The 23,361-nt window shown below is 41.4% G+C and overlaps 1 protein-coding gene across 1 annotated transcript in view; it reads left to right on the forward strand.

Moving 5' to 3' along the window:
* The window catches only part of PTPRN2 (protein tyrosine phosphatase receptor type N2), a 714,418-nt gene that overhangs the window by 21,674 nt on the left and 669,383 nt on the right, over positions 1-23,361 (forward strand). Inside the window, exon 2 of the mRNA XM_048510498.1 lies at positions 12,964-13,014. The gene's annotated coding sequence lies outside the window, so the exon portion shown is untranslated. The remainder of the gene's footprint in view (positions 1-12,963; positions 13,015-23,361) is intronic.

Below are 23,361 nucleotides of genomic sequence, written 5' to 3' on the forward strand. Positions count from 1 at the left end.
TAGAAAGTAGGGAGGGAGGGAAATATGGGAAAGAGGGAGGCAATATAGGATGTTTTAGTTGGGGGGGTTGAGAGACATAGACAATTAGATATGTTTGTAATATGTTAACAATTGTGAACAGTTTTTGGTTTCTCTTCTTGCTTATGTTATTATTTAAAATCAATCAATATAATTATATAAAAAGAAATAATACACTACCTTTTAGTATATTGCTTTTTTAATACTTTAAACAGTCATTATTTGAATCTAGAGGCGGGGTGAAGGGGAAGTCCTTGCCACAGCCCCGCCCAGGAATGCCTCACCCCGGAATGCCTGCCCCTGCCCCTGCCCCCATTGTTCCCCGCCCAGCCCCATTGGCGCTACACCACTGTTTGAATCCCACCACCATCGGAACCTGTTACTAAAATTTTTGAATCCCACCACTGGGTAGCTGCCATGAGAAATAATATGCCTCCCTCTGGAAATAGGTTGCCAAGCTTACAGAAAGCTAACAGATATTGCTAGTCTCTGGGTGCGTGGGCTTTCTCCTCTCTTCAGCTTCATGGAGATGTGCCTGGTTGCTGTCTCCTCTTCCTTTCAGCACTGGTAGTTAGAAACTACAGGGAGAGTGTCGTCTGCTGAAGTGAGTTCGTTGTGTGAAAAATGTGGTGTCTGGCTGCTTTCTCCTTGTCAGTCACACATTGTATCTATCTATATGCTAATCTAATTTTCCTTTTAACTTGTCACTTATTAAAAAGGACTCAAAGCATGTAGATGGTACTTGGCTGAACGTTTCTTTAAAGTAAGTATGTGGGACCAATCACCTGAGATCCCAGATGGGAAAGCATTACCTCTGTCTTTCAAGGATAGGATTTTACAATCCTTGAAAGACAGAGGTAATGCTTTCCCACTTATTAAAAAGGATCATCAAAAGAAACTAGAAGAAGATGCTGCAGCCATGTTCCTCAAGCTTGGTTGATTTGTTTTTTGTTTTTGTTTTGGGGAGGACAATACTAGTTGCTGGAATTGTGAAGTTGATAGCAGACAAAGGATGAATGGCAAAATGTGGAAACAACAGATGGGTCTATCCATAACAGTACAAGGAGAGCATCCAAGTTCAAACATGGAGGAGGTAGTAGGGGGTGGGGAAGCTTTTGTACAAGAATTCTACCCTTCCTTAAGTCAGGCAATAATTTAGAGTTTTGCAAAATGATAGCCCACATTCTTTAGACAGTTAAAATTTATAGGCATGGAAAGAGGAGAGCAGGCGGGGCTCTGGTTCATGGTTTATTATGCTGGTCTTATTTAGTGCACTTTTGTTGTTCTCTTCATCCAAGGAACTCAGGGTAGTATCCTTTTTTATCTTCACAACAATCCTCCGAGTTTAGAATGGGGCAGTGCCTGGCTTAAGATCACCTCACCTAGAAAAATTCATGGCATGAAGGGGGTTTGAGCCTGATTGTCCCATATCCTAGTCTGATAGATCCGTTCCGCACAGCACAAAGAAGACGTTTGTGGGATGTCTTTAAAAGAGGTGACTCCTTCACTCCATACACACAAAATAAGATGTCTGGGGGACATCTTAAAAAGTGGTGGCTGCTGGTTTGGTTCTGGACAGCAAAGCCGTCAGAAGGAAGAGTCTTTCTCCCACCTGACCGTTTCTCTTGTCATTTTCACCCTACACTTGCACCTTTTCAGCCCCCCAAGTACATAGTTGTACCCAATTCACCCAGCTGATTCCAGCAATATATAGTTTTCCTATCTAAAAAAAAAATTTGGGGAGCTAACTTTGAAGATATGCAGACACACATGAGAGAATCTTAGCCACTCAGAGGACTCCCATTGAAAAGGATTAGGGCCGTGGAGGACAGGTCTACTCCCCACCTAGACGCATTTCCCAAGAGCAGGTTAAACAAGAGCAAAACACCAACATTCTCATTCCCCAGCGTTGCTAGCTGCTCTCAGTCGCTTTAATTCAACCTTCACTCAAGAGACCAAGTGACAGAGTCTCTATCTCTACTGAGGCTTCATCTATTTCAATTTCAATAAGCCTTTATTGGCATATACACGATAGTATAAAAATACAGTTCCAGTTAAAAAGTGAATAGTAAAAAACTTTGCGTTTGTCATACATTCAGTTTACAAACTTCTGACAAAAACTTTGCCACTATAAGGCAACAATGAAAATCCTGACAATTTAAAAGCATAACTACTTTATCTGCTTCAGTATAATCAGATTGATTATACTGAGGCTTCATCTATAAGTCCGACCTGCACAACAGGATACTTGCAAGTTGAGTTCTAAAGCCATGTTGCTTGTCTCCTTCCCTGTGTGATGTCAGTTTAAAGCCGTCCTGATGATCTCCCCAAACTCTTGTATCAAGTTCAGTGTACTTTTTTGATTGTGCAGGTATAAGTATGGGTATGGGTTGAGTACTTCATAATGTAATACAGCACTGAAGAAAATTGTATTTGGTCTTGTAGCTGGAAGTTAGTTTCTCAAAGGTTTTTCTCCACTGGGGTGCTGTGTGGTTTCCAGGCTGCATGGCCATGTTATAGCAGCATTTCCGGCTGTGAAAGCCTTTGACAATACACTGAACATCTTTCTCTACTGTTCTAAAAACAGATGCAAGCCTAAAGCTTTAACTGCTATATGGAAATTGTTCGCAACTGAAATTATAGCTTCAGATTATCAAAAATTCATTATGTATTCTCAAGTAGATAATAACTAGATCAGTTACCCTGGAGCAAATGGCCAATTTGGAAGGTGAACTGTGTGGCAGCTCTGAAGTTCCTCTCCAAACCCCCACCCTCATTAGGCTCCACCTCCAAAAATTCCACATATTTCCCACTATGAAGCTGGTAACCCTAATAGTAGCTAGCCTGTGTAAGCAGCACTCTTGTTTGTTATCATACATCTGCGATTATTGCTAAAGAATTCTTGCTGTTGCTTTCACAAAATAGACTTATATCTTCAATTGTTGTTAAGTAAAAATAAGTGTGTATGCATGTTTAAACACAATTGCTTCATTATCAGATAGGTTCAAAATAGAGGGTTTTATTATTTTTACTAAAACAAATGTAACCTATTTCCCTTTTCATGGCTCCAGCATGAGTCCTTTCCTTTTTAAACAAAATACTGTTAGATGTTGACGAATTATGCATGTTTCTGGCATCTGAATCTTTCTTGCTTCCCCATTTCCCTAGCAAGGGCTTTTGGCTTCACTGATGGCCACCTGGGGCTATTGCTCTCCTTATATCCTTATTAATTGCATTACACATACAGATCCCGGTTAAGTCATGTTCACCTGTATGAAGTTGTTGAGCTGAAAGGGTAATTCGACTCCAGCATCTCTGTGCAGATTGGAAATGAGATGCAATCAATCTCCTGGAAGTCTTTCAAGGTACATGAATATTGCATATAGAATGTGTGCTCTTGCTGGTCCCATGCAAAGGTTTAGTCATGCTCAGGTACAGAGCTAAGGAACCTTATTATCTGCTAAATGAAAATTCATCCATATGATATTTCCCCCCTTAACTAAGCAAAACGGGGTTATCTTAAGCACACCATTCACGTACCTATTCCCTTAGGATATATTACACAATCATGGATGCCCAAGGTTGTTTCAGAGGCTGGTTTATATGAAATACATTCTGTCCTTGTCCAAGGGCAATTAAAATGATATTAAACTCAACACTAGTCCCCAAAAGACAGCCAAAATAAAAGATGCACAAGCTTTGGCAAATGTCTGAGTAAATAACATTGCTGTGGAACAGTCAAAGAAAACACCTTTTTGTGTGCTCCTGTCATTTCAATTTGGTGGTCAGTCTAACAAGTAGCATATGGAAACCAGTCTAAGCAATTGTTTAATAGACTCTTGATCCACAAATCAGAAGACTGGTGGCACTATTTTACCCTAACTTTAGAAGTAGCAATACTGAATTCTTATCACCCACCATTGCATAACTAGGGAATTTGTCTTGTACACCTTGGGACTAACAAACCTTGAGGACCACCTTCTCCCATATGGACTTACCTGCTCACTCTGGTCATCCTCAGAGGCCTTGCTTCAGTTGCTCCCACCATCTGAGGCTAGATGGGTGGTGACACAAGAAAGGCCCTTCTCTGTTGAGCACAGAGAACTTTGGAACTCTCTTACTAGGGAGATTTACCTGTCTCCCTCTATTGATATCTTTTACCAGCAGATGAATTTTTTGTGATCTGTAAGCTTTTTTTGGCCTCCTTGTAGTACCGCTTGTGTATGCATTTTTAATTGAATTTTATATTAACTGTAGTTTAATTGTTTAAATACTTTCACGTTTGCCATCTTGTGGACCCTGATTTGGTGGGGAAGGTGACATAAAAGTGTTTTAAATAATCATTGAGGCAATATTTGTTCATCCGTCTGGGAAGACCTATTAGCATTCTTTCTGCAGTTTCTCTTTTGCTTAGCTCCAGTGGTAGAGCACCTGCTTGGTATGTAGAAGGTCTCAGGTTCCATCCCTAGCATTTCCAGTTGGAAGGTTCAGGTAGCAGGTGATGTGAAAGACCTGTCCCTGAGGCCCTGGAGAGTTTCTGCCACTCCGAAGAAACAAAACTGACCCAGATAGATTAAAGGTCTGATTCAATATGAGATAACTTCATGTGTTCATGAAATTCAGGCTTTGATTCTGCCAAGCAGTTTGGCTAACGGTGGCAATAGATAGACTGGTGTGAGTAATGTGATCTAAGAAAGCCCATTTTGCTGCCATGTGTAGAAACTACTGGTAGATCAATGTTGCTATGCAAGTGGAGATTCTCTAGGCCATTGTATTTTGGAGCTCTGACACAGGTGGATTTAAGCATGATCGTGAGAGGAATCAAAGCATCCTCCAAGGAGATGTTCTCCAACTTAAGTGGCTCCTATATTGAAGGCAGGCATCCAGCTTTGCCAAGTGGAGTGGCAGGATAGGGATATGATCCACCCTTCTATCTCTACCCAGCCCTTCAAACTTCAAAGCAGTTTAATTTTCCTAATAGTTTGCCTAGCAAAATATTTGTCAAACAGTCAGCTTTTCCCCGGCCATTTGCCAGATTACACCGGCAGCAGGAAATTCACACTTTGAAGGTCTATTCAGCTCCATAGAAGCTCGTTGGTGGTGGGGAGGCTGTTTTGTTTTGCAAGCTTCCTTGCACTGCTGGGAAGTCTCTCTGGGAGGGATGGGGCCCCGTGGTTGCAGTGCCACAACCACCCACCTCACCACTTGGATGGGGTTGCCCATTGGGTGCAAAGAGGTGGTGAAATTACTAGGGTTGCAGTGTTACAAGTTACGTTTACTGGTGAACAGATCAACAATTTCACATAAGAATCCCAGGGTATACCATCAGATTTATTAGTTTTGATTGTCCCCAGTTAGGTCTAGAACTTAATTTCTCATCACCTCAATTTGATTCAGTTGTTCAGACTCTGTTCCTGAAAATAGTTGCTCTGATCTGGGTACATGGCCCACGCGTCCCGCAGTGAATGCAGGTGGGAAGAATTCATTTAGCTTCTTTCAGCGCTATGTTCCTTGGTCTTCAGAAGGCCCAACTGCCTCTCTGGCTGGCTTCCTGCTCTGGATATATTTAAATGTTTGTTGTTTGTTGTGATGCTTTTAGCAATCTGCTCCTAAAATTATCTTTTTTGTATGTATAATAATTAACTTTCACTTGTTTTGCCAGACCCTGTATTCCCTTCTGTTCACTTCATTGGGACAGACCTTGCACTTAACCCTCCCCACCCCCAACCCCTTTATGGCCTTTTTGAGTGTGATGGTAACCACTTTGGCATCATTTTAGATTTGGCAGTGGGCTTTCTAGAAAGAAGAATGGACAGCGGACAACCTCTGATTGCAAGTATAAAAGTAGTGGTTAGATTTATTTGGATATTCTGCCTGCCTCCTTAGGGTAATTTATTTAGCTACTTTTGGAAACTGTGCTGAGGTCCATGTTAGCAGTAACATTGTTTGTCTCCTTGTGTTTACAACTTGAAATAGTTGTAAGGATAATGTGTAAATATCTAGAGACTGGAGATTTTTGAGAAGTGAATGCAACTGGGAAGTTGAAATTGATACACATGCAGTTGAGGTCAAATTCAAGACCTTTGTTGGCATATAAAAAGGCTCCAATGAATTAAATTATTAATAGAATAAAATCAGGTTGGTAAAATTCAAGGTTTAGGCATTAAGAGATTGATATATTGCATGAAGTATGGCAGGGAAAAATAAAAGAACAGAGAGATGGGTTCAGGACTGGAAAACTTTTTATGTGTCCTTATGTATTTTGATGGTTGTATCCGAGGGGCACTAAAATTTGCTGTCTGGATTTTCTTTGAACAATAGTATTCTTTAGCAGAGAGCAATATGCCACAATAATAATTTGTTCCAGACAGTATTACTCAATGGTAGGTGTCAGGATCCTATCAAAGTGTAATGTACTTCACAAAATATGCCACTATGGGCTAGGTGCAGCAACTACAGTTTCTTCTGTAGCCATAATAAATGCATGATCCAATATGCCATCTATTTAGAAAGACTGATAGATATAGAATGAGTGCAAATGCATATGAGAGAGGATTTTGTTTTGCTGCTGATGCTTAACTGAATTCCCCTTGATTTGACTTTCTAAGTTTTGGAGATGCCAATCAAATTTATACAATTTCTGAGTTGGGCTGCCAGGAGAAATTTCTTGCATTATAATAGGTTCCTGTTTAATAGACTCTGGGGAGACTCAGTAGCAAGAGACAAGAGTCCGATAAGGATCACTGCTTGGAGTCTGTCTATATCTCTGTCACTCAACTAAACAGAAGTTACTGAAAATTCCCTGAAATTGAACTGGGCCACTTAACAACATCGTTTAACTTCGATACAAGATTAAAGACCAAAGCAGTCCGCTGTAAAGAAGAACACATTCTGAACACATTCCTGTTTTACTGAAGTCTTCTTGAGAGCTTATAGAAACATATTTCTCCCTTCCTAAAATTCCTCATGATGTGAGATTTCTTTGAATACCACACTGTTCAACAATTTGTAGCTTCTCCTTGATAAATTTAGTAATCTGAATTTTGTAAAAAAAAAAAAGATTGCTTGTGCTTATCCTGTTTCCCCCCTCAGAGCTCCATAGAATACAAACAATGCCTCATTTTTGAGAGAAGATTATGTACTGGTTCCAAAAGCCTAAAAGATATGAAGAGGCAGACTCTTCTTGTTTCCATCTGCAGTAGGGAGTCAGATTAGGCTGAATGTGAGGCTTTGCTTCTGTGCTTCTTCCACATTTAAAGAGCAGTTATTATAGGAGGAACTGAAAGCAAACCCCTTGTAGTAGGATTACAAAAGTAGATTAATAAATTAAAGTCCTTTTAATCAATTAAAATGCCCTCAATTAACCTGGCTTTAGATTTGAAATATAAGAGTTAATTGCTTTTCTTTCAATATTCACAAAAATGGAAGGTGGCAGGCACAACTTTATGAAGGGCATTCCTTCTCTATAACATAGAAGGGAAAGTCTTTCCTGTGATATTTATTCAGGTGTATACCCTTAAATGAACCTGTAACCTCTAACTGTGGGTTCTGTGGGGCAGTACTTGGAAGGAGTTGCAAAGAACCAAATTTAAACAAAACAGTTTACTTCTCTTTACAAATAACATTAAACATCAACATTTAACATTACAATTCAAGGTCCTGTTCAGGTTGCATTTCAAGTCCTTCTAGTTACAGTCTACTGATACTGCCAAGTCCAATTCTTCTTTGCTGGTGGGTTGGCTCCTGAAGACTCCAAGGGCTTGATGAACAGGATGCAACATGATGAAGATTTCCAGGAGAACTCTCACCCATTACAACCACAAAAAGAAAACCCTGAAACAATAAACTCCAACATTTACAACATAGCAAAAACAACAACTACAAAAAGAAAACCCTTAACAAGGTGTTAAGGGCTTATAGAAATCAAGGTCCGAGTCTGGTAGCCTTGTCTTCTCCAAAGAGCTCTCTCCTGCAGCCTCTTGCTGTTCTGAGTCTCCACCCCTTACTGGGTCAACCCATTCTGGGCATGGGGGTTACAAACCCTCACAAATTAGTTTCAGTTTCTCCCTCAAGGCCTGCATGGGAGGGTCCTCACTTAGGTCTTGGTTGCAATCTCTTACTGTGTGTGTCTGTGGGTAAGAACATAAGAACTAGCCTGCTGGATCAGATCAGAGTCCATCCAGTCCAGCACTCTGCTACTCGCAGTGGCCCACCAGGTGTCTTTGGGAGCTCACATGCAGGATGTGAAAGCAATGGCCTTCTGCTGCTGCTGCTCCTGAGCACCTGGTCTGCTAAGGCATTTGCAATCACAGATCAAGGAGGATCAAGATTGGTAGCCATAGATTGACTTCTCCATAAATCTTTCCAAGCCCTTTTTAAAGCTATCCAGGTTAGTGGCCATCACCACCTCCTGTGGCAGCATATTCCAAACACCAATCACACGTTGTGTGAAGAAGTGTTTCCTTTTATTAGTCCTAATTCTTCCCCCCAGCATTTTCAATGAATGCCCCCTGGTTCTAGTATTGTGAGAAAGAGAGACAAATGTCTCTCTGTCAACATTTTCTACCCCATGCATAATTTTATAGACTTCAATCATATCCCCCCTCAGACGTCTCCTCTCCAAACTAAAGGGTTTGGAGAGTTTGGAGTTTGGGTGTCTGCCAGATGGAAACTACCAGTCTCCTGTGTGCTGGCTGCAGAGCTGAACTGAAGGGTAAACTAAAGCAGGCTGGGTAAGCTCATCCTTACCCCCCACACTTCAGAGGACACTATAGTTTTACTGCAACATGATTTCATTGTCTAAATGGCTCCAAAATAGGCTGGCCAACCTCCCAGAGGGGCCTTGAATTACAATGGTCTCCAGAAATTGTTTCCCCTAGATAAAATGGCTGCTTTGGAGGGTGGACTATATGGCATTATACTGAAGTTCTTTCCATCCCCAAGCCCCACCCCCCCAATTGCAGTGCCAGATCTCCTGCTGTCGTGGGGGACTTCCCACTGGCAACCCCTATTTCACACTGATTCAGTTGGCTGTTGGGAGAAAAATTAATTACAAACCTGGTGTGGTCCATTGAGGCTTCTGGGAGGTGGGGGGCTTTTTGATGAAGATTTGTTAATATTGTGATAGCTCGTATAATTGTTAGAACATCACAGTAAATTGACATTTCTATTCCTAAATACAAACTATTTGTTTACAAAAAAGGAAGAAAAGAAAGAAAAGGGAACCAAAAATAAGAGGACATGTTTACTTAAGAGTCAGGGGAATTTCCAATCTGTTTTTTTGGGCTTAGTTCACTCTTGAGTCCATCAATTTGTTTTAATCAACCAGCTACCATAGAACATGGTTTTATCTGCTCATTCACAGGATTGCACATGCTGCAAAGCTACCATGGAGCAATTGTTTAAAATGTGGTAAGACCCAGCAGCAACCCTTCATATAATAAACTTGCTTCAGCACTGAGCATTGTAAAGAAGACCAAGCATCTTTTAACCCAGTCTTGATGTTGGAAATATTTTTGGGAAAACAAATTTGTGTTGCTTATTCTTTGAAGTTAGGTAACTCTATAATTTGTTTCACAGAAAGTTAAGTGGAAAGAGTTGGCATGATAGGAGACAGAATATGTGCTTTTAATCTGTGAAGTGAATAATGATTCTGCACGATGTGATGCTACTTTGCCATTCAGTAGTGATTTATTACTGTCATTAACAATAGTAGGTAGATAATACTTAAAATGTTATAGCAAATAAAAACATAAATAAATTGGTGTTTGAATTAGCATTTTTACTGCTGGGTGGAACATGCCTTGCAGTAATCTGCAGTAACCTCCAATGAAATATCACACATTTTTCAAGGAGATTTGGAGGTCCTTTTAATCTGCTTTTTACAGAAATCAAGCATCAGAATTTGCAATACACAAATTTATTAATTTGCTATTTGAGTCATGGATTGTCTGGGTTAATTGCATCAGGAGCCTCTCTCTAATCAGCATGCAATTGCCAACCTCTGTTGAAACATGGGAAAATAAGGCTTTGTGAAATCAGTTTTCCTGTGTACCTGTTCTTGCTGAGTGCATCTTAAGTTATAATGAAAAAGAAAATGAGCAAAATTAAAGTACCTTGGAAGTTGGGAACCCTTAAGTAATTGGGAGGAATAAACCATTCCCCAGAGGGCACTAATGTGACACTGATGAGCTCCGGGGCTAGCAAAGCAGCCTCCTCACCGTGGTAAACTATCAGAGCAATCCTGAGGGCTGTCGGCTGTACTGCAGGCAGCTTCTGGTGTAACTATAGTGGTACAAGACTGCTCCCTGAAGGGTTTCTGTTTTGAATTGCTGGCAGGATTATGTTGCTGGAGGCTATAAGATTATGTTTTTGGAAGCTATAACCATTTCAACATCTCAGCGTCCCCAGTAACTTTCATGGTGTCCCATCTGGGTGCTATATTTTGACACTGGCCAAGATGGACAGGGGGGGCAGCAGGAGTGGGGGACCTAGCCTTTCTTGTGCCACAGCCATGCAGTGTGAAGGTGCAGGACCATGGATTGAAGCTCCATATCTGCAACACACACACACCCATTCCCTTAAAGGGACTGCCCTTTGCCATTAGTCCCTGGGCCGCTGACAGAGTCGGCCAGGGTCCTATCAGTTCCTCTCCTGCAGCAACCCCATGCAGACCCTTGGCTGAAGTGATGCACCTTGAAAGTAAGGAAAACTATATTGAGGCATGGGAAGACAATACATAAGAAACTCAAAGACAATTACAGGTACACAATATTTTTAAAAAACATTTAAACTCATCCATTTAAAGAGGCAAGAATCAATTTCAAATGTTCCTTGTAAGTTTCACTGAAAAACCATTTAAGGATAATAACTTGTATCCAAGCCAATCTATCATTACCGTAATGTACTTGTTGTTTTAAAGAAAGCAAGAATAATCTGAGTGTTGAAACCATCTGGTGACATGGTACTGAACAACTGTATAAACTTAATTTCCTGCTGCAATAAAACTCTGTTGGTGTTGGTATAACTAAATCCGTGTAATGCAAGGCCGATAAGACCAGGAAACTCATGTCATCCTGTGTATGTCCTGCCTCCATATAATGATGTACAAAAGGAGCATCAAGGATTTTATGTTTAATTTTCAAACAGTGTTCACAAATCCAAGTTTTATGGACCCAGTACTTACACCTACGTAAATGTAATTGCAAGTGCCTAAAAATAAGTACACCACGCTTCTTCTTCTTCTTCTTCTTCTTCTTCTTCTTCTTCTTCTTCTTCTTCTTCTTCTTCTTCTTCTTCTTCTTCTTCTTCTTCTTCCTCTTCTTCCTCTTCTTCCTCTTCTTCCTCTTCTTCCTCTTCCTCTTCCTCTTCCTCTTCCTCTTCCTCTTCCTCCTCCTCCTCCTCCTCCTCCTCCTCTTCCTCTTCCTCTTCCTCTTCCTCTTCCTCTTCCTCTTCCTCCTCTTCTTCTTCTTCTTCTTCTTCTTCTTCTTCTTCTTCTTCTTCTTCTTCTTCTTCTTCTTCTTATTATTATTATTATTATTATTATTATTATTATTATTAATTCAATTTGATAAACCGCCCTACCCCCGAAGGGCTCAGGGCGGTGTACAGCAAACAACAACAAACATAATAAAACAAATCGAATAACCCCAGTTAAAATACAAAACCTTAAAACTATAGCAGCAGCATCCATCAATAAATAGTTAATAATTAATGATAATAAAGGGCGTCTGGCATCACACCCCAGTGATCAAATCCTGGGAGTGGTCAAATTCTGGGAGGGGGCTGGCAGATGGTCAGATACACAGCCAGTGGGCAGGGCAATGAGAGGGGCGGAATCAGCGGCCAGTCCCCCCAAAAGCCCGGTGGAACAGCTCAGTTTTACAGGCCCTGCGGAACTCCCCAAGGTCCCGCAGGGCCCTAACTGCTGGAGAAAGAGCGTTCCACCAGGCAGGGGCCAGGGCAGTAAACGCCCTGGCCCGCTTGGAGGCCAGCCGCACCATAGAGGGACTATGTGTTTTAGTGGTACAGTTGCTAAAATGTTTAATTCTAAACTTAAGCCTTGCTGTAGGATGTTCAAAAACCTTAGTTTCTAGGCTTAATTTGCATACAGAACACACAGCACATTAGAAATCATCTTTAATGATTGGTTAAAAGAGGGGGGGGACCCCTGACATCAGAGTGGGTATTGATACGCCCCCAAAACTTAATGTTAGAATCCACTGTGTTAGGCTAGTGTAAAAATTAATGTGCAGTCATTTCAGAATAAAAAACAAAGCATAAATCATCAAGATATCTCTTATGTACAAGTATATATTCAAAAACAGTTTGTGTTAATGTAAAAATAAATTTATTCTCAGAATAAATGATAAATATATTAGCAATAGAATGAGCACAGGCACTGCCCATGGGCACTGCCTTTGTCTTGTCTGTAAAGAAAATGTTTCTCTATACAAATATACCGGTAATTTTTTTCCAAAATAATGTCCACTACTGCATGAAGGGGCTATAGACCCATTCTTTGGCCCAGAACATTCTGAATAATTGCTCTCAGGATCATCTACATACTAGAGCTCTTGCCAGTTCATATAAGGACAGTTTCCATGATTTGGCCCTCATCACATACTTGATGTGAGCCTAGGAAAGCAAAGTGGAGTTACATGTGGATTTTGACTTCAGGAAATCCACCTTTGGAGGCTGAGAATTCTAAAGCAGGTGTTATTATCTCTCCTGTAATTTTTTTTTCACTCAGCCTTGACTTTGTTATTTTTAATATAACTTTTATATCTCTGTTGGTATTTATATATTTATTTGTTAATCAGTTTTAGAATTCTAACATAAAACAAATGACTGCCTTCAATTTGAAATCAGCAAGTGTGAAATATTTGACAATAGGCATGATTGAGACCATACTGAATTTGTGTTTGTGTTTTCATTACATTCTAGGATGCTTATTTGAGGATGACCTTTGCAAATCTTTTGAGATCTGCATAAATGGTAAGTCTCTCAATGAATGGCTCATTTTATTGACATAAACTGTTGAAAAGTCAAGCAAGTACTTCAGCAAGTAAATTAGCCATATTATGTAGCACTGATTGTCTGCTGGGTTGTGCTATATCTGTGCCAGAGTATAAAATCAGGAGCTTCATCTTTCTCCTTTCCCTCTTATAGTATTACTACTGCTAGCATCCATATCTATCTGAGGGTTGAAATCTCACACTGACAAACGTTCTGTCTTGGGAGTGAAGTGGAGGCCTGTGGGCCAAACTAGATGTGACAGTATCCAAGGGTCCAACCTGTGGATGCTGCTGTCATTTTAAAGCGATTTCAAAATGCCACAGTGTGTGTCATGGGCCCAGCTGCAGCCAGTGAGGAATCCTCAGAAGAATACTGGCAGAATGACCCAGCTACATCAGAGCCCCAGTGGGCTGAGCTCCAGAAGCAACTTGAAGTCTTGCAGGACGGAGACGAAGCTGACCCACAGACAGGCCAACAGCAGAAACATGGAGGGCTGACAGACTCTAATAGCCCACCCAACTCACCTGAACTGATTAGGCAACACTGAATCCATGGCTGTCAGGAGTTGCAAGCTAAAAGGTGCAGCGTGACACTGGAGGCTCAGAGAGGCCTTAGAGAATGCTCTAAGTCCTCCCGGGAGCCAGGCTAAGCAGAGGAGGAGACTCATGAAAGATAGACGAAGATCTAACATTGCAGCAGCAACTTTGTTGAAAGCGTGTGACTTTCTGCTGCACCAGCTCTTGGACTGTTTATCTGTGGACTCAGCAACCCCAGATTGGATTGCCTTAGCTGACCTATGTTTGACCCTCCACCTCTTCCTCTGCCTTTGCACTGGACTTTCTTCTCCTGAACTCTCAGTAAGCATTCTTTCTCCCATTCTTTTAGTCATGCTTACTATTGGCTGTAACTTGACATTCTCTGAACTTAGCAGGCCAGTACAGTGTGATGGGCTGAGGTGTTCTGTCCCCCTGCGCCCCCCACCCCGCTGCCTTTTCAAGTACCAAAACAGCCATGTGGATGTGGAGGGAGGATGAGGCTGGCAATACACTATTAGAAAGAAACTCCTCCCAAACGTCAACAAAACAGATGACAGGAGATCCTCACATATTGTATAATATCTTTTCTTTTTTGGTTGGGTCTCATATACTCTTTTATTTCTGTAAGCTGCTGTGTGAACCAATAAGTGCTGAGTAACAATGTTATTTTTTTGACTGCTGATTCTCAAAAAGTCTATTCTTGTCTTCTGCAAACTTGTTTACATGTCCCGCATGGCTTGTGGTAGCAGTCAAGCAGCGTTAATTTTCTTCTGTGAACTGTTTTATTATTTTTCTGAAACATGTATGTATAGAGTGGGTGAAACAATGGCATACTGTTTTTATGTTTATTTTAATAATAGGAAGATTCACCAAATGGAATGCCTTTTATAGTGTCATGTTTCTAGGTTTTTCATTTAGAGATTTCATATCGTTCAGGAACTAACAGAAAACTGTTATAAAGCTGATGTTCTGTGTTTGATGTTCTGTAATTGATGTTCTGTAATAAATATATATTGATGTTCTGTAGTAAATATATAAATAACCACTATTTAATGGAAATTGGAGGAGAAAGAAGGAAAATAAGAAAGAGCTGGTATACGTTGGTATAAGAGCATAACTCTTGGAACACTTAACATTCTTACTCAGAAGTGTAGAAGGATAACATTTCAGTAATCTCTTTTCACATTCCCTGCCATTAGCCCATTCCACACAACACAAATAAAACATCTTGCTGGCATTTTAAAAAGAATCATTTTGGCTTTTTTCCTCCTGCACAGTATGGGAAAATATAGCATCTCAGTCCAAGTGGTTCTTTACCCACCCCCCTTCCCATTAGAACGTTTTCTTTTCTTTTTGCTTCAGCTCGCACCCAGCATTTTTGGCTGCTTTGGGATTCTCTGTGCTACCCATCATTTGTAGACGGCATGGCTGCGGCTCGCCTGCAGCCCGCCATTGCAGGATGGAGCCCCCCACCCCCGCAAAAGCCATGTCCTTGCCTGGGCAAGGGCAGGGATGCGGCTTCAGGACGCGTCCTGCGTGTGTGCGGGAGCCAGGTCCTGATAGGTGCCGTATTCCCACAGAGGTTTTCTTTGCTTGCAGCTTATCCACCTGCAATTTCTGTCTAAAAAGTACATGAATAAAGTTTGTTTTCACAGCCAATTCAGCACACATTGTTTTTCATTTTTTTTTGTTTGGAGGGAGTTGTCTTTGAAGACACTTCCCTCAAAACAACAACAAAAAAAGAGGAAAACAACATGTGTGCCGAATCGGCAGTGAAAACTAACTTTATTCATGTCCTTTTTAGATGGGAATTGCAGGTAGATGAATTGCAAGTAGAAGAAACCTCAGTGGGGACCTTCTGCAAATGGCGGGCAGCATGGAGAATCCTGCAGAGGTAGGCATAAGCTGCAGCAAAAATTAAAGTAAGAGCTCCTAAAAGGGTGGAGGGGAAATAAAATGTTTCCTGTACTCCTTACAGCAAGCAGGGGAGACTTCAGGGGAAAAAGTTGCTAGTTTTGCGTTTTCGGAAAAAAAATGCTTGGAGCAAAAATAAAATGTCTTCCAAACATTTTATTTATGTTGTGTGGAATAAGCCAGTGTATCACTTTATTATTTATTTATTATTTAGATTGAGACCCTGCCCTTTACAGCAGTTTACCTGCTTGGACCAACTTGGCAGTGCATTCTGGTGGCGTCTGTGTAGAACATCTGACAGTATCTTGCTATCAAGAGTAGGCAGAAGGACAGAGGCAAATTATTGGGTGATTAAAGGATGTTTTAGAAATAAGACATTTGTAGGAATCTTCTACGAAAAAGCAGTCTGTACTCTTGTTAAGCCACAAATACAAACATTTATGACGGCTTATACTCACTGATTTAGTTCCAGGTATTTTGATGTAGCTAGGCTGTGAATCAAGCCTTGATTCTGATAGTGGGTGAGATTGCTAGAAAAATTATCACACATCCCACTGATTGGGTAGGCACAAGCATTTTGAACATCCTCTATACTGCATACAAATTTGTTTCTAAGCTCATTTGAAAATATTGGTCATAAGCGTCAAAGTTCTAAATAGTTGGAAACCAGAGTGCTTAAAGGACAATATATTCCCATGTCAGAGTCTAATTATTAGGTATGTTATGATAGTGTATTTGAAAATAAGATTGTGACCTCCTGGCTGTTTTGTGTTTTCTTGAAAGAGGTGCTGTTATAGTAAATTTTATCTTCTTTTTTAATTCTGATTTTTGTATAGCAGGGTTTTATACAAAGGCAAAGCTACCAGGGGACGGTGTGTGTGTGTGTGTGTTGCACCGGACGCCCCCTTGTGGGGGGCGCAAAAATTGCACGTTCGTTTGTGTTTTTTGGTATTTTTAGTGTTTTTTCAGTATTTGGCCTGCAGGGGGCGCAGATTTTAGGCTAGCACCACCAAAATTTCAGAGATTTTTTTGGAGACTCTTCTGATGGTACCACCCAAGTTAGGTGAGGTTTGGTTCAGGGAGTCCAAAGTTATGGAGTCCCAAAGGGGGTGCCCCAACCCCCATTGTTTCCAATGGAAGCTAATAGGAGATGGGGGCTACACCTTTGAGGGTCCATAACTTTCGACCCTCTGAACCAAACTTCACCAAACCTGGGTGGTACCATCAGGAGAGTCTCCTAAAGATACCCTGAAAGTTTGGTGCTGCTAGCTTAACAATTGCACCCCTGACAGCAGGTACCCTCCACATTTCCCCAGATTCTCCTTTTAAATCCACCCCCTTCGGCATGGATTTAAAGGGAGAATCTGAGGTCCCCAATTTAAACATTGAAAGTGATGCTGTTTCAGGGTGGGGGATTTAAAAGGAGAATCTGGGGTCCCTAATTTAAACACCATTGAAAGTGATGCTGTTTGGGGGTGGATTCTAGCATCACAGCAGCTGCCCATGGGAGGTGGGGCGCAAAACTCAGATTTTGCACTGGAATCCATTTTCTTTAGCTATGCCTCTGGTTTTATAACCTGTTACTTTATTTAATATTTGTTGCATGTTAATATTTTGTGCTTTAGAAAAATATTAAAGAATGTACAGACATATATGAACTATTAGTACTGTATACGGTAATAATTTTCCTCCATTGATCACCAGAATAATTCACTGTTCTGTTTTTTCGCTGTTAATTTAACATCTTATGTTTCAGAATCCCCACTATCTGTCTTTTCTATTATAATTCTAGGACAGTTTTATATATGGAGTTACTGGCAGTTCAGAAATAACTATGTGAGTCCAAGCAAGAAAAGTTAATTAAATGTACTTGCTGATGCGCAGTGAGTGTATCATTAAGTCAAGCCTCATTGACAACCACTAACCCTCTTGTAGGAAGACATGGTTTAATGTTTGAAATTGCAGATAAAGATACCATGTCCATCAAAGGATGAATAAATAGTTGAATCAGCACTGCATAACATAGTCAACATGTGCTTTTTTAGAAGGTTGGTGCAGTATACAGAAGCCTTTCAAGCATTTTATTGGGGGGAGTACAAAATGATGCACCTCATATTATGTATGTATTTTTATTTATACGTACATGTACAATCAATGTATACAATGTACACATACATTAGCATTACAAACATTAGATGTTAAAAAGTCTTTATTGTATTATTGGCAACTCACACAAGGTTTTTGTAAGATGCTGGCTTTATTTGGCTATCACTCTGGCTCTAACAAGGGCACTGCCCCATTGAATCAGGCAGACTATTAAAGTATGTTATCAGTGTGCTGGTGTCACCTCTCCACTTTACATTCGGGCCCATTCCAGTAGGGCTCTGGCTTCTTTGACTGCTTTCCTTCGTGGTGTTCCCCACTTGGACACCTGCTGGGTGGCAACATGGTCTTCCAATGATATCTTGGAGCATCAGTGACGTAGTGGTTAAGAGTAGGTGTACGCTAATCTGGAGGACCTGGGTTTGATTCCCCACTCTGCCGCCTGAGCTGTGGAGGCTTATCTGGGGAATTCAGATCATCCTGGGCACTCCCACACACACCAGCTGGGTGACCTTGGCCTAGTCACAGTTCTTCTGAGCTCTCTCACCCCCACCTACCTCACAGAGTGTTTGTTGTGGGGGAGGGGGGGAGGGAAAGGAGTTTGTCAGCCCCTTTGAATCTCCTTGCAGGAGAGAAAGGGGGGATATAAATCCAAACTCCTCCTCCTTCTCCTCCTTCTCCTCCTTCTCCTCCTCCTCCTAATTTGTCATTATGCGGTGCAATAGATGCCTGCTGGAAATCAGCAGTTAGAAATTCTGACATAATTTCCCTTGTGTCCATTTTCAGTTACTAGAAACTTGAAAGTTCTTTCAAAGGCAGGTCTGCGCTTGCTGAGTCCCAGTGTGTTTCTGCACAGAAGAAGATGAACCACAGTTACAGATATGTGCAACACTGTTTTCTTTTCCATTCCCGAAGCTCCATACAATTTCCATAAGGTAGAAGTAGGCATATGCTTATGATAGCGAGAGAAATCCCCCAACAAGCTGTGTATCTGAAACCATGACAATGACATTAAGCATTTGCTAAACAAAATCTGCTCTTGCATGCTGTGCAGTGTGTATCCTGTTTGCTTGAATGGTTGAAAAGGTTTGAATATAATGTGAATTTTAAAATATATTAAATGAAATGGTCTGAAAGCATATGTGGGCATTAGGTCAGGGAAACTTTAAATTGAAATCCCTTCCAAGTATGAGGTTTCAGACTCAGTGTGTTATATGAGGATAATAGTGATCTGTCTTTAGCAGTTGTGAGAAAGTTATAGATAAATACAGACTTGCAACTAAGTTTATTTGCCCACAAAAAATGTACTAGTCCAGCTTCTCACACATATTTATGTTAGTTATTTATGCTATATTACTGGCCTGAAGGAATTATTTTCCAGTTTACAAAACCTTCATTGATTCTTGTTGCCTGGAGATTATTCTTACTACTCACAGAGAACTAGTTTGATAGCAATGGATTAAAAGCACTACAACAAATGTGATATAACTCTGTTGGTTTTGATAATGTCCATATATTATTTAAACATATCTTCCTACAATTACTAAATCCAAGATTTCCCCCCTCAGTTTTCTCTGAAAGAATCAAAGTGTTCAAAAGAATTATTCTGCTTGAGGTAAAACTTATTCTGTGTTGCATGAATACTTCAGAAGATAGGAAAGAAATATGTTTGATAAAAGCTGTAAAAAGAATTGCATGCAAAAGTTATAGCCCCAGGCTAGCCTGATCTTGTCAGATCTCAGAAGCGAAGCTGGGTCAGCCCTGGCAAGTATTTGGATGGAAGACCTCCAAGGAATACCAGGGTCGTGATGTGGAGGCAGGCAATGGCAAACCACCTCTGAACTTCTCTTGCTTTGAATACCTGCAGGGCAGAGACGGACCGAGGGGGAAGTGCGCCCGGTGCGCGTGTGTGCCATGCTCCCCTCCAAGCCTCTGAAACGCCCCATCCCGCCCCGGAATGCCTTGTCCTGCTCCCGCCACCCCCCGGAATGCCTCCACGGGGTGCCTGCCCGGTGCATTGCGCACCTCCTGTCCCCTTGGCGGTACGCCTCTGCTGCAGGTTCATGATAAGATGGCTTGTGATGTGATAGCAAAAGAACAAAACCCTATTGAGTATATGAGGTATGAATTTTTGAGAAAACAACAAATTTGCCCACTTAGTCTTGTGAAGCCTATGTCAGAATCATAGCAACCCTCCTACATTCCCTGTTGTGCAGCTTCAGAAAACAGAAGAAGATGCTGCTTCACCCTATAGCTTCCTCTTCTTTTTCATGGTTTCTATCTGTGGGTGGTAGAAGAGCAACAGAAATGTCTTTACTGCAACAGGTCAGATGTTCTCTCTGCCCTCCTTTTCTGGCAAGACTTCCTGTTCTCATTTTGCTATTGCAATAGTGATGCCATTTCCAGGGGCTATTATCTGGGCACTTGCCAGATTTTTCTGCAGCTGGTGTTCCCTGGCAAGTTGTGAGCCTTTGAACTTCTGGGAACAAATGGTGGCTTAGTGGTAGAGTGCCTGTTACAGAACCAGAAGGTCCTAGGTTAGGCTGACCAGACGTCCCACTTTTGGCAGGACAGTCCCGCCTTGAAACAACTTGTCCCGCGTCCCACAGGTTTTTTCAAATGTCCCGGGTTTTGGAAGGCTGCCGCAGGAGCGCATGGCCTTCTGGGGTGCTGCCGTTTCCCACCCTGTCACAGGGCAGGAAATGGGAGCGCCCCAGAAGGCTGTGTGCTCCTGCGGCCGCCCGGCCGCCTGCCCACCTGTCCCGGTTTGCGAAGGTGACCATCTGGTCACCTTATCCTAGGTTCAGTCTCTGGTGTCTGCAGTTAAAGCAATGCAGGTAGCTACTGGGGAAGATTTTCCTCTGACTGGAAAGCAGCTTTTAGTCAGATTAGACTGAATTAGGTGGGCCAGTAGTCTAATTTAATACAAGGCAACTTCATATGTTCATATGCCCAGTTGCTTCCTAGTTGTCAGAAGAATTACAGGTACATTTTTCAGCTGTACCCTGCACTTTTCTGCACTGTGCAGTTCCTATTCATGTTGGTTAACTCAGCCTCAGGACTTATTTCATAACTGGCCTTCAGGCACCAGTCAAATAAACTGTTTTCACAGCCTCATTCATAACAGGCAGAATTAAAAGAACAAGTTCTGTACAACTGCTATTGAAACATAGACCTCTCTATTACACAGAATTGAAACAATTCAGCATTGATTATTAACAATATTATATATATTTTCTAGTGATGGTATCCCATTGTATCATGTATCCCATGATCTGGAATCATGTATCCCATTGTATCCCTTTTTAGTGATAGGATTTCCATAGCCAGATTTAAGAATTTGTTCCATTCTGTCACCCTCTAATTTCCAAATAAATGTGTCTTATCTCTTCGGTTTTTATGATTCCAGAAAAAAAAATCATCAGTTCATTATGCTTTTCCTCTGTTGAATAATACACCTACAAACTCCCTTACCATTCAGTAATATTTTTTATTGAAGGAAACTGTTTTTGTTCAATTACTCATATTTGTTGCTGCAGTGACAGTTTTATTTCTGCGTGTTTGTACTGTTCTCAAAATTTGTTCTAATTACTGTGTGTTCTTCCTTTCCATTAAACAAGAAGCCTTCTCTGGCAGAAGGCTATTTGTTCTGTTGAAGGAAGGCTACCTCTGTCAAAGAAAGACTCCTCAGGAAGAGTTGTTGGATGCAACCCAGTACATTCTATTTTTAAAAAGCTCTTGTGCACGCTGTATTTCTATCATTTTTATTCCATGTGCAGGTTCAACCCTTTCTGCCTATATTGATAGCTCTCTTATAACCAAGTCTGCTCTAAAGTTTGTCTCTGCAGAGAATTCTGTACTGTTTTTGGTAACCATGATGATGGTTGAGCTATGGTTCAGAATGACTCTATCTCAGAAAGCCTAAACAACACACCAAACTGCTTTGCAATATTCCTATTTTAGAATCAGAACCTGATTGAGGACACCAACATGCAGGTGTGGCTTGGAGAATGGCAACTGATCTCCAGACTACTCAAATGTTTATCTGGAGAAAATGGCTGCTTTGGCAGGTGGATGGTGTGGCATTGTATCCCTTTCCCAAACCCTGCCCTCCCAGGGTTCCATCCTCAAAATCTTCAGGAATTTCACAACCCAGAGGGGGAAACCCTAGAAACCACGGCTTTCCAAAATTATGACTGGCATAGAATGGTATACCCTCCAGTTTTTCCAGAACATCCTGGATTGTCAAGGCTATTGGTTGATTGGCCTAGGTATTGCTCTTTCCCAGATCATCATGTATATTAGCTTCCTGTTCACGCTTGCAGAGGGGAATCGAACTACTTTTTGACCTGCATTTTCAATCAGAAATGCATTTTCTGTCAGCATGTGGCGCTTCTGTTTATAAGGGGCACTTGGAAACTGCTACACTTGGTAGCACTGGAAGCAGCAACAGCATCGAGGAAGTAAGTATGTCAAAGAGATCAATGAGAAAAATAAGCTATTCATGTTGTCCATTTGGGCATGCACCTTAAAACTAGCAGTGGGGTGATGGTGGAATGGGTTGGGAACAGAGGGAATTTGCACTTAAAATCTATTTTTTCCCATTATACTTTTGCAGTGTTCTGATGGATGCAAAACCTTCTTGTGTTAAATCCAAAAGCTTGCCTCTGCAACCTGATTCTGTTCCCATTTATGTAGAAGTAATCCTTATTGTATTCTGTGGGATGTATTCTATTAAATATACCTAAGACTAGTTCATTCTCCACAGAGACCAAGATAATCCATCGTATAGGCAATTTGAAAGGCTGTGTTTTTTCTTCTTTTTAAAAATAGCTAATTAGAAATTGAATACAGTGTAATCCTAAATGATAAAATATTATGCTAATAATTTTAAAGGATTTCTTCTCTGTATAGCACAACTGAGTGAACTAAAGTGGGCTGGATTAGAACACTTGCAGTCAGAAAATTACAAAGTGTTTTATTCAGGAAATGATACAGAAGAAATGGAGTTGATCCAATAGTGAGATGCAATGTTTCACAAGCAATCAGGGGATGTAATGCAAAGTCTGATTGATGAATATCAGTGAGACATCAAGGGAAGCCTAACAATATAATACCCATAGAATATAATTCAAGTTTATATCCCAACTACAGATATTGAAGAGGAAGAAACTGAAAGCTTTTATGAAAGTGTCCAGTAAGAAATTCATCACACAGCTAAAGAGCGGCTGCGCCTGAAACGTGGACCGCCATTGTGAGCGGGAGGGCCCAAGCGAGGGCCTTGCTATTTACCCTGTTAAGGGCAAGGTGGGAGCCTTCGGGGCCTGGCACGCACATGTGCGACAGCTGGGTCCTTATTGGCTGGGTGTCGATGGGACAGCATACATCTTTCACATTGGGGCATGGACTTATGGCTGCATAGCATGAGGGCTGAGTCGTGTGATTGATTAGGAGTTTAGGAAGCATTTGGCAAGAGCCGAGGAGGGGGGTTCTTCCCTTTGTCGGCTCCCTGGTGGGTTGCGTATGGGGGGTGATCCGTGGGGATGGGGGATCTGTGGAGCTCCCCCCTTTTATGACACCCTCCTTAAGGGGTCAGGATGGAGCAAGCAGATAGTTGGAACTCCTGGCAGGGGCTATAGTGGCTTGCGCCCCTAGCGACAGATGGAGAGGGGCACCAGACAGGGGCCCATCGCCCACCTGAAATCCCTCTCTCCAGCCTTGCCACTGCGGTCGATTCCTCCAGCAGGTGGTCTCAAGGAAGTTTGTTGACTCT

This window comes from Sphaerodactylus townsendi, linkage group LG11, assembly GCF_021028975.2.
Source record: "Sphaerodactylus townsendi isolate TG3544 linkage group LG11, MPM_Stown_v2.3, whole genome shotgun sequence".
NCBI classification, from domain to species: Eukaryota; Metazoa; Chordata; class Lepidosauria; order Squamata; family Sphaerodactylidae; genus Sphaerodactylus; species Sphaerodactylus townsendi.